Raw genomic sequence first — 12,998 nt, forward strand, 5'->3', positions numbered from 1 at the left:
GAGATCCTAGAGCAACTACTTTGCGTAACCCCCCAAAGTCATCGACTAAAGGACGGAAAAGGGACAAGAGGTACTACTCGGGCATTGAGTTGCACCCAAAGAAGAAGATGACGTGTGCCTACTTCAAGGAGTTAAGGCACACTTGTGCCACTTGCACGCCCAGTCTCAACCGAAGTGCTTGACTGGTTCAACTAGCAAACAAAAAAAGTGGAAAAATAATACATAAATTGTGGGGCTGCCGGAAAATTTAGTCAGATTTGAATGTTTTTCATTCTGAGAAGAAATAAATTTGGGTTGTAATTTATGTTTTGTGGACCATGTTATTTATGTTATTTTGCTACACAAAGTAGAGTATGTATGACAATGAGTTTCTAAATGTGTGTTGGACGCATTTTTTACCTTCTTGATGTTTAACATACTTGCCCAATTGATGTCGTTGTGGTCGCTCCTTATCATATCTGCCGTCACTATCTTCCTGAATTTGAGTATGTCTTTTGGCCCATACTCCAACACATGGGCGCCGTCCGAGTTTTTGGTATTGTAGATCATGTGTATGTTGTAGTCATGCGTGTAAAAAACATGCATTATCATCTTCCATCATCCTAGGCGAGTTGCAAAAAAAGTAGGAAAAAATAAACATAAAAAAACAGGAATTTTGTTATGTTCTTTGGGAGACTTGGTGTTCCATGTTAGGCGAAGTAGGTCTTCGGTGTGGGCGGGTAGTGCCGACGACCCCCCCTCCATGTCGAGCAGCGACTTAGCGTACCAGAGGTGGGTGGTGGTCTGTTATTTGGCGACTTGTTGTTCCGTGTTAGGCAACCTAGGTCGTCGGTGTGGGTGAGTAGTGTAGGGGAACGTTTCATGGGAAACAAAAAATTTCCTACGCACACGAAGACCTATCATGGTGATGTCCATCTACGAGAGAAGATTTGGATCTATGTACCCTTGTAGATCGCACAGCAGGAAGCGTTAAGAAACGCGGTTGATGTAGTGGAACGTCTTCACGTCCCTCGAACCGCCCCACGAACCGCCCCACGAACCGTCCCGCAATACGTACCACGATCCCTCCAGCAATCCGTCCCATGAACCGTCTTGCGATCCGTTGCACGAACCGTCTTGCGATCCATGTCACGATCCGTTCCGATCTAGTGCCGAACGGACGGCACCTCCGCGTTCAGCACACATACAGCTCGATGACGATCTCCACCTTCTTGATCCAGCAAGAGGGGGCAGAGAGGTAGAAGAGTTCTCCGGCAGCGTGACGGCGCTCCGGTGGTGGTGACGATCTAATCCTGCAGGGCTCCGTCCGAGCTCCGCAGAAAAACGATCTAGAGGAAAAACTGCGTGGTATAGCGTCGAGCAGCACGTGGCAAAGTTGTGTCTCAAAAATCCTCAATACCTCTAGTATATATAGGAGGGAGGGAGGAGAGGAGGCAGCCTCAAACCTTCAAGGTTTGGCCGAAATTGGAGGTGGAGGAGTCCTACACCAATCCTACTTGCAGTAGGATTCCACCTTCCCACTTGGAAACTCTTTCCACCTTGTGTTTTTTCCTTCTCCAAGCTTATGGGCCTTAGTGGGAACTTATTCCAGCCACTAGGGGCTTGTTTATCTCTTCCCACAGCCCATGAGACCCCTTGGGGTGTGACACCCCTCCCGATGGTCCCCGGCACCCCTCCGGACACTCCTGGTACATTACCGATAAGCCTGAAACTTTTCCGGTGACCAAAATAGGACTTCCTATATATCAATATTTACGTCTGAACCATTCCGAAGCTCCTCGTGACCTCCTGGATCTCATCCGGGACTCCGAACAACTTTCGGTTACCAACACCTATAACTCAACTATACTGAAATGTCACTGAACCTTAAGTGTGCAGACCCTGCGGGTTCGAGAACTATGCAGGCATGACCCGAGACACTCCTCGTTCAATATCCAACATCGGGACCTAGATGCCCATATTGGATCCTACATATTCTCCGAAGATCCTAAAGGTTGAACCTCAGTGCCAAGGATTCATATAATCTCGTATGTCATTCCCTTTGTCCTTCGGTATGTTACTTGCCCGAGATTCAATCGTCGGTATCCGCATACCTATTTCAATCTCGTTACCGGCAAGTCTCTTTACTCGTTCCGTAATACAAGATCCCATGACTTACACTTAGTCACATTGCTTGCAAGGCTTGTGTGTGATGTTGTATTACCCAGTGGGCCCCGAGATACCTCTCCATCACACGGAGTGACAAATCCCAGTCTTGATCCATACTAACTCAACGGACACCTTCGAAGATACCTGTAGAGCACCTTTATAGTCACCCAGTTACGTTGTGACGTTTGATGCACAAAAGGCATCCCTCTGGTGCCAGTGGGTTATATGATCTCATGGTCATAGGAACAAATACTTGACACGCAGAAAACAATAGCAATAAAATGACACGATCAATATGCTACGTTCATAGTTTGGGTCTTGTCCATCACATGATTCTCCTAATGATGTGATCCCGTTATCAAGTGACAACACTTGTCTATGGTTAGGAAACCTTGACCATCTTTGATCAACGAGCTAGTCAACTAGAGGCTTACTAGGGATAGTGTTTTGTCTATGTATCCACACATGTATTTGTGTTTCCAATCAATACAATTATAGCATGGATAATAAACGATTATCACGAACAAAGAAATATAATAATAACTAATTTATTATTGCATCTAGGGCATATTTCCAACAATCTCCTACTTGCAATAGAGTCAATAATCTAGTTCACATCACCATGTGATTTCAACGAATCCAACACCCATATAGTTCCGGGGTTTGTTCACGTCTTTCTCGTGAGAGAGGTTTTAGTCAACGGTTCTGAAACTTTCAGATCCGTGTGTTCTTTACAAATCTTTATGTCATCTTATAGATGCTGCTACTACGTGTTATTCGGAAATACTCCAAATATCTACTCTACTATACGAATCCGTTTCACTACTCAAAGTTATTCGGATTAGTGTCAAAGATTGCATCGACGTAACCCTTTACGACGAACTCTTTAACCACCTCCATAATCAAGAAAAATTCCTTAGTCCATTAGTCACTAAGGATAACTTTGACCGCTGTTCAGTGATTCAGTCCTGGATCACTCTCTGTACCTCTTAACAGACTTGTGGCAAGGCACATATCAGGTGCGGTACACAACATGGCATACTGTAGAGTCTACGGCTAAGGCATAGGGGACGACCTTCGTCCTTTCTCTTTCCTCTGCCGTGGTCGGGCTTTTGAGTCTTACTCATATTCACACCTTACAATACAAGCAAGAACTCCTTCTTTGCTGATCTATTTTGAACTCCTTCAAAAACTTGTCAAGGCAAGCATTTCATTTGAAAGTTCTATTAAGAGTATTGATCTATCTCTATAGATCTTGATGCTCAATGTTCAAATAGCTCTACCAGGTCTTCCTTTGAAACACTCCTTTCAAACAACCTTTTATGCTTCACAGAAATTCTACATTACTTCTGATCAACAATATGTCAACCACATATACTTATCAGAAATTCTATAGTGCTCCCACTCACATTTTTGGAAATACAAGTTTCTCATAAACCTTGTACAAACCCAAAAGCTTTGATCATCTCATCAAAGTGTATATTCCAACTCCAAGATGCTTGCACCAGTCCATAAAAGGATCGCTGGAGCTTGCATACTTGTTAGTATCCTTAGCATCGACAAAACCTTCTGATTGTATCACAAACAATCTTTCCTCAAGGAAACCATCGAGGAAACAACGTTTTGTCTTCCTATGTGCAATATTTCACAAATAATGCAGCAACTACTAACATAATTCCAACAGACTTTTAGCATCGCTACGAGTGAGAAAGTCACATCGTAGTCAACTCTTTGATCTTGTCGAAAACATCTTTGCGACAAGTCGAGCTTTTCTTAATGGTGACGATTCACCATCATCGTCTGTCTTCCTTATTAAGATCCATCTTTACTTAATAGTCCTACGACCATCAAGTAGTTCTTCCAAAGTCTATACTTTGTTCTCACATATGGATTCTCTCTCGGATTTCATGGCCTCCAGCCATTTGTCGGAATCCTGGCCCACCATTGCTTCTCCATAACTCGTAGGTTTATTGTTGTTCAACAACATGACCTCCAAGACAGGGTTACCGTACCACTCTGTAGTAGTATGCGACCTTGTCGACCTACGAGGTTTGTAGTAACTTTATCCAATGCTTAATGATCACCATCATCAGCTTCTACTTCAATTGGTGTAGGTGCCACAGGAACAACTTCCTACTCCCTGCTACACACTAGTTGTAGTGATGGTTCAACAACCTCATCAAGTTCTATCACCCTCCCACTCAATTCTTTCGAGAGAAACCTTTCCTCGAGAAAGGACCCATTTCTAGAAACAAACACTTTGCTTCCGGATCTGAGATAGGAGATGCACCCAACTGTTTTGGATATCCTATGAAGATGGAGTTATCCGCTTTGGGTTTGAGCTTATCAGACTGAAACTTTTTCACATAAGTGTCGCAGCCCCAAACTTTGCAAGAAACGACAGCTTAGATTTCTCTAAACCTTAGTCTATACTGTGTCATCTCAACGGAATTACACGGTGCCCTATTTAAAGTTAATGCGGTTGTTTCTAATGCATAACCCATAAATGACAGTGGTAATTAGATAAGAGACATCATAGTATGCACCATATCAAATAGGTCGCGACTATGACAGCATCACACCATGGTGTTCATGGCGGCATGAATTGCGAAACAACTTCCACATTGTCTTAACTGTGTACCAAAACTCACAAATCAGATATTCATCTCTATGATCATATAGTAGACAGTTTATCCTCTTGTTACGACGAACTTCACTCTGAAACAGAATTGAACCTTTTCAATATTTCAGATTTGTGATTCATTAAGTAAATACTCATGTATCTACTCAAATCGTCATTGAAGCAAGAACACAATGATATCCACTGCTTGCCTCAGCACCCATTGGACTGCATACATTAAAATGTATTACTTCCAACAAGTTACTATCTTGTTTCATCTCAATGAAAACAAGGCCTTGCTCATGTGGTATGATTTGCATGTCACAAGTGATTCAAAATCAAGTGAGTACAAAGATCCATTAGCATGGAGCCTCTTCATGCAATTTATACCAACATGACTCTAGCGGCAGTTTCACAAATAAGTGGTACTATCATTATTACCTTGTATCTTTTGGCACCAATATCATGAACATGTGTAACACTATGATCGAGATTCAATAAACCATTGAGGGTAATTATTCAAGCAAATAGAATAACTATTATTCTCTTTAAATGAATAATCGTATTGCAATAAACATGATCTAATCATGTTCATGCTCAACGCAAACACCAAATAACAGCTATTTAAGTTTTACCACCAACCCCGATGATAGAGGGAGCATGCGATGTTTGATCACATCAACCTTGGAAATACTTCCAACACATATCTCACCTCGCCTTTAGCTAGTCTCTGTTCATACCGTAGCTTTCATTTCGAATTACCAATCACTTAGCAACCGAACCGGTATCCAATACCCTCGTGCTACTAGGAGTACTAGTAAAGTACACATCAATATCATGTATACCAAATATACTTCTGTCGACTTTCCCAACCTTCTTATCTACCAAGTATCTAGGGTAGCTCCACCTCAGTGACCGTTCTCCTCATAACAGAAGCACTTAGTCTCGGGTTTGGGTTCAATTTTGGGTTTCTTTATTAGAGCAGCAACTGGTTTGCCGTTTCATGAAGTATCCCTTCTAGCCCTTGCCCTTCTTGAAACTAGTTGTTTTACTAACCATCAACTATTGATGTTCCTTCTTGATTTCTAATTTCGCGGTGTCAAACATCGCGAATCGCTCAAGGATCATTGTATCTATCCTTGATATGTTATAGTTCATCACGAAGCTCTCACAGCTTGGTGGCAGTGACTTTGGAGCACCATCACTATCTCATCTGGAAGATTAACTCCCACTTGATTCAAGCGATTGTCGTACTCAGACAATCTGAGCACACGCTCAACGATTGAGCTTTTCTCCCTTACTTCATGGACAAAGAATCTTGTCGGAGGTCTCATACCTCTCAACAAGGGCACGAGCATGAAATCACAATTTCATCTCTTTAGAACATCTCTTATGTTTCGTGACGTTTAAAAACGTCTTCGACGCCTTGCTTGTAAGCCATTAAGTATTTTGCACTGAACTATCGCGTAGTCATCAGAAATGTGTATGTTGGATGTTCACAACATCCACAGACAACGCTCGAGGTGCATCACACCGAGTGGTGCATTAAGGACATAAGCCTTCTGCGCAGCAATGAGGACAATCCTCAGTTTTACGAACTCAGTCCGCAAAGTTGCTACTACCAACTTTCAACTAAATTTTCTCTAGGAACATATAAAAACAGTAGAGCTATAGCGCAAGCTACATCGTAATACGCAAAGACCATTAGACTACGTTCATGATAATTAGTTAAATTAATCATATTACTTAGGAACCCCCACTCAAAAAGTACATCTCTCTAGTCATTTGAGTGGTGCATGATCCAAATCCACTATCTCGAAGTCCGATCATCACGTGAGTCGAGAATAGTTTCAGTGGTAAGCATCTCTATGCTAATCATATCAACTATACGATTCATGCTTGACCTTTCGGTCTCTTGTGTTCCGAGGCCATGTCTACACATGCTAGGCTCGTCAAGTTTAACCCGAGTGTTCCGTGTGTGCAACTGTTTTGCACCCGTTGTATGTGAACGTTGAGTCTATCACACCCGATCATCACGTGGTGTCTTGAAACGATGAACTGTAGCAACGGTGCACAGTCGGGGAGAACACAATTCTGTCTTGAAATTTTAGTGAGACATCACCTCATAATGCTACCGTCGTTCTAAGCAAAATAAGGTGCATAAAAGGATTAACATCACATGCAATTCATAAGTGACATGATATGGCCATCATCATGTGCTTCTTGATCTCCATCACCAAAGCACCGGCATGATCTTCTTGTCACCGGCTCCACACCATGATCTCCATCATCATGATCTCCATCAATGTGTCGCCATCGGGGTTGTCGTGCTACTTGTGCTATTACTACTAATGCTACGTCCTAGCAATATAGTAAACGCATCTGCAAACACAAACGTTAGTTTAAAGACAACCCTATGGCTCCTGCCGATTGCCATACCATCGACGTGCAAGTCGATATTAACTATTACAACATGATCATCTCATGCATCCAATATATCATATCACGTCATTGGCCATATCATATCACAAGCATACCCTGCAAAAACAAGTTAGACGTCCTCTAATTTGTTGTTGCATGTTTTACGTGGTTGCTATGGGTATCTAGTAGATCGCATCTTACTTACGCAAAAACCACAGCGGAGATGTGCAAATTGCCATTTAACCTCTCCAAGGACCGCCTCGGTCAAAACCAATTCAACTAAAGTTGAAGAAACCGACACCCGCCAGTCATCTTTATGCAACGAGGTTGCATGTCAATCGATTAAACCAGTCTTTCGTAAGCGTACGAATAATGTCCGTCCGGGCCGCTTCAATCCAACAATACCGCGGAATCAAGAAAAGACTAAGGAGGGCAGCAAATCGCACATCACCGCCCACAAAAACTTTTGTGTTCTACTCGAGATAACATCTACGCATGAACCTAGCTCATGATGACACTGTAGGGGAACGTCGCATGGGAAACAAAAAATTTCCTACGCACACGAAGACGTATCATGGTGATGTCCATCTACGAGAGGAGATTTGGATCTACGTACCCTTGTAGATCGCACGGCGGGAAGCGTTAAGGAGCGCGGTTGATGTAGTGGAACGTCTTCACGTCCCTCGAACTGCCCCACGAACTGCCCCACGAACCGTCACGCGATCCGTCCAACGATCCGTCCCGAGATCCGCCCACGAACCGTCTTGCGATCCGTTGCACAAACCGTCTTGCGATCCATCTCACGATTCGTTCCGATCTAGTGCCGAACGGACGGCACCTCCGCGTTCAGCACACGTACAGCTCGATGACGATCTCCACCTTCTTGATCCAGCAAGAGGGGGCGGAGAGGTAGAAGAGTTCAACGGCAGCGTGACGGCGCTCCGGTGGTGGTGACGATCTAATCCTGCAGGGCTCCGCCCGAGCTCCGCAGTAAAACGATCTAGAGGAAAAACTGCTTGGTATAGGGTCGAGCAGCACGTGGCAAAGTTGTGTCTCAAAAACCCTCAATACCTCTAGTATATATAGGAGGGAGGGTGGAGAGGAGGCATCCTCAAACCTTCAAGGTTTGGCCAAAATTGGAGGTGGAGGAGTCCTATTCCAATTCTACTTGGAGTAGGATTCCACCTTCCCACTTGGAAACTCTTTCCACCTTGTGTTTTTTCCTTTTCAAACCTTATGGGCCTTAGTGGGAATTTATTCCAGCCACTAGGGGCTTGTTTATCTCTTCCCATAGCCCATGAGACCCCTTGGGGCGTGACACCCCTCCCGATGGTCCCCGGCACCCCTCCCGGCACTCCCGATACATTACCGATAAGCCCGAAACTTTTCCGGTGACCAAAACAGGACTTCCTATATATCAATATTTACCTTCGGACCATTCCGGAGCTCCTCGTGACGTCCTGGATCTCATCCAGGACTCCTAACAACTTTCAGTTACCAACACCTATAACTCAACTATACCGAAATGTCACTGAACCTTAAGTGTGCAGACCCTGCGGGTTCGAGAACTATGCAGACATGACCCGAGACACTCCTCGGTCAATATCCAACAGCGGGACCTTGATGCCCATATTGGATCCTACATATTATCCGAAGATCTTATCGGTTGAACCTCAGTTCAAAGGATTCATATAATCCCGTATGTCATTCCCTTTGTCCTTCGGTACGTTACTTGCCCGAGATTCGATCGTCGGTATCCGCATACCTATTTCAATCTCGTTACCGACAAGTCTCTTTACTCGTTCCGTTAATACAAGATCCCGTGACTTACACTTAGTCACATTGCTTGCAAGGCTTGTGTGTGATGTTGTATTACCGAGTGAGCCCCGATATACCTCTCCGTCACACGGAGTGAAAAATTCCAGTCTTGATCCATACTAACTCAATGGACACCTTCAGAGCTACCTGTAGAGCACCTTTATAGTCACCCAGTTACATTGTGACGTTTGATACACACAAGGCATTCGTCCGGTGCCAGTGAGTTACATGATCTCATGGTCATAGGAACAAATACTTGACACGCAAAAAACTATAGCAATAAAACGACACGATCAATATGCTACGTTCATAGTTTGGGTCTTGTCCATCACATGATTCTTCTAATGATATGATCCCGTTATCAAGTGACAACACTTGTCTATGGTTAGGAAACCTTGACCATCTTTGATCTTAACGAGCTAGTCAACTAGAGGCTTACTAGGGACAGTGTTTTGTCTATGTATCCACACATGTATTTGTGTTTCCAATCAATACAATTATAGCATGGATAATAAACGATTATCACGAACAAAGAAATATAATAATAACAATTTATTATTTCCTCTAGGGCATATTTCCAACAAGTAGTGCCGACGACCCCCCTCCCCGGTGTCGAGCGGCGACTTGGCGCACCGGGGGTGGGTGGTGGTCGGTTCTTTGGGCGACTTGGTGTTCCGTGTTAGGCGATCTAGGTCTTAGATGTGGGCGAATATTGCCGACGCCCCCCCTCCGTGTCGAGTGGCGACTTGGCGTGCCGTGGGTGGGTGGTGGTCGGTTCTTTGGGTGACTTGGTGGTCCATGTTAGGTGACCTAGCTCGTCGGTGTGGCCGAGTAGTGCCCCCCCCCCCTTCGTGTCGAGCGGTGACTTAGCGTGCCGGAGGTGGGTGGTGGTCGGTTCTTTGGGCGACTTGGTGGTCTGTGTTAGGTGATGACCCACAAGTGTAGGGGATCTATCGTAGTCCTTTCGATAAGTAAGAGTGTCGAACCCAACAAGGAGCAGAAGGAACTGACAAGTGGTTTTCAGCAAGGTATTCTCTTCAAGCACTGAAATTATCTGTAACAGATAGTTGTGTGGTAAGATTATCCGTAGCAAGTAGCAAGTAACAATAGTAACAAAGGTGCAGCAAGATGGCCCAATCCCTTTTGTAGCAAGGGACAAGCCTGGACAAACTCTTATAGGAGGTAAAGCGCTCCCGAGGACACATGGGAATTTATGTCAAGCTAGTTTTCATCAAGTTCATATGATCCGTGTTTGCTACTTTGATAGTTTGATATGTGGGTGGACCGGTGCTTGGGTGCTGACCTTACCTGGACGAACATCCCACTTATGATTAACCCCTCTCGCAAGCATCCGCAACTACGAAAGAAGAATTAAGACAAAGTCTAACCATGGCATTAAACTAGTGGATCCAAATCAGCCCCTTATGAAGCAACACATAAACTAGGGTTTAAGCTTCTGTCAGTCTAGCAACCCATCATCTACTTATTACTTACTAATGCCTTCCTCTAGGCCCAAATAATGGTGAAGTGTTATGTAGTCGACGTTCACATAACACCACTAGAGGAAAAACAACATACAACACATCAAAATATCAAACGAATACCAAATTCACATGAGTACTTATAGCAAGACTTATCCCATGTCCTCGGGAACAAAAGTGACTACTCACAAAACATAATTATATTCATGACCAGAAAGGTATTGAATAGCATTGAGGATCTGAACATATAATCTTCCACCGAGTAATCCAACTAGCATCAACTCCAAAGAGTAAATAACACAACTAGCAACCTTACAAGTACCAATCGGAGTCGTGAGATGGAGATTGGTTACAAGAGATGAACTAGGGTTTGGAGATAAGATGGCGCTGATGAAGATGTTGACGGTGATGAGTCCCCTCCAATGAGAGGAGTGTTGGTGATGACGATGGCAACGATTTCCCCCTTCGGGAGGGAAGTTTCTCCGGCAGGACGACCCTGCCGGAGCTCTAGATTGGTTCTGTTCAAGTTCCGCCTCGTGGCGGCGACGTCTCCTCCCGAAAGCCTCCTCCTGATTTTTTTGTGGAACAAAACCCTCCTTATAGCAAAAGATGGGAGCCAGAGGGGCAACAGGGGGCCCACAAGCCACCTAGGCGGGCGAGGGGGTGGGCCGCGCCTCGCAGGCTTGTGGCCTCCTGGTAGTTCTCCTCTGGTACTTCTTCTGTCTAGTATTTTTTATAAATTCCAAAATAATTCCTCGTTGATTTTCACAGCTTTTGGAGTTGCGCAGAATAGGTATCTCAAACTTGCCCCTTTTTCAGACCAGAATTCCAGCTGCCGGCATTCTCCCTCGTCATGTAAACCTTATAAAATAAGAGAGAAAAGGCATAAGTATTGTACCGTGAAGTGTAATAACAGCCCATAAAGCGATAAATATCAACATAAAAGCATGATGCAAAATGGACGAATCAACTTCCCCAAGCTTAGACCTCGCTTGTCGTCAAGCGGAAGCCGAGATCAATAAATATGCCCACATGTTTAGAGATAGAGGTGTCGACAAAACAAGATACGGATAAGCAGACATCATGATCATAATTAGAACAGCAATATCATCATATAATCTCTTATGCTAAAGTGATAATTCCTTCACAAAGTAAACTATGGATCAAGAACCTTATTGAGAATTAACAACCAATAGCCTTTAGTCATTGAAGCAATTGCAATTTATCACAACGTTGTAAAGAGTCAAATAAGAACTTGTAAAGCAAATCCACATACTCAATCATACTTTCGTCTTCTACAATTGCTAAAACTCACATGGTACTCATGAGATCAAAGTATTAGTTGGACACAGAGAAAGATAGGGGCTTATAGTTTCGCCTTCCAACTACTTACCTCAAGGGTAATGTCAACAATAATAATTCATGAATACTTACTTCAAAGTTGACATATGAATATAGATCTTTCCTTAGCATATGACGTTATCCAAGATAAAAGCGAAATAAGGAATTGATGTCGATCACCATGACACTTTTAAGGATAAAAAGTAAAGGTACAAAATAGGCCCTTCGCAAAGGGAAGCACAGGTTGTCATGCGCTTTTGAGGTTTGGATGTGTGACATCTTAGTGTGAAGGAACGTCACTTTATATTGCCTCCTGTGATAAAGAACTTTATTATGCAGTCCGTCGCTTTTTATGTCTTCCTCATCACAAGTTCGTACAAAGCTTATTTTCCACACACTAATAGATCATACATATTTAGGGAGAAATTTTTATTGCTTGCACCGATGACAACTTACTTGAGGGATCTTCCAATCCATAGGTAGGTATGGTGGACTCTAATGGCAAAATTGGGTTGAAGGTTTATGGATGAAAAAGTAGTATCTCTACTTAGTGTGGAAGTTTTGGCTGATATGAGGTGGAAGCAACTGTCACATGCTAAGGGATCTCTAGTCATATAACATTGTTCGGAACCAAGCAAACATAATTCATTATGTTGTCTTCCTTGTCCAACATCTACTTCTAAGCATGTAATAGTTTAATGAGTGTTCACAATCATAGATGGTGTCAAAGATGATATATTTATATGTGAACCTCTCCTTCTTTATCACTTTCTATTAACTGCAACAATGACAAAGGTCTACGTTTGTTCACCAACAACAAGTTTCAATCATCATTCTTTTTATATGTAAAGCCATCACTCAGCATGAAAGATCATTACATGATCTTTCATGCTTTTGTTCTCTTATTATTCTTTTCTTTAGATCATGGAATGAAGCAAGGCCCTTAACTAAAAAACTCTTTATTATATGACTCACGAGCTCGAATACATTGGGGGTGACACAAAGAAAAACTCAAGCCTAGAACACTAAGAACTTTATTCTACTAGAGAAAGATAAAACCAAAAAGGATCGAACTAAGAAAAAGGTAAAGGAAAAAGATGTGATGGTGATACGATACCGGGGCAACTCCCCCAAGCTTGGCACAAGCCAAGGGGATTGCCCAGAACCGT

Source organism: Hordeum vulgare, chromosome 4H (assembly GCF_904849725.1).
Source record: "Hordeum vulgare subsp. vulgare chromosome 4H, MorexV3_pseudomolecules_assembly, whole genome shotgun sequence".
Taxonomy (NCBI): Eukaryota; Viridiplantae; Streptophyta; class Magnoliopsida; order Poales; family Poaceae; genus Hordeum; species Hordeum vulgare.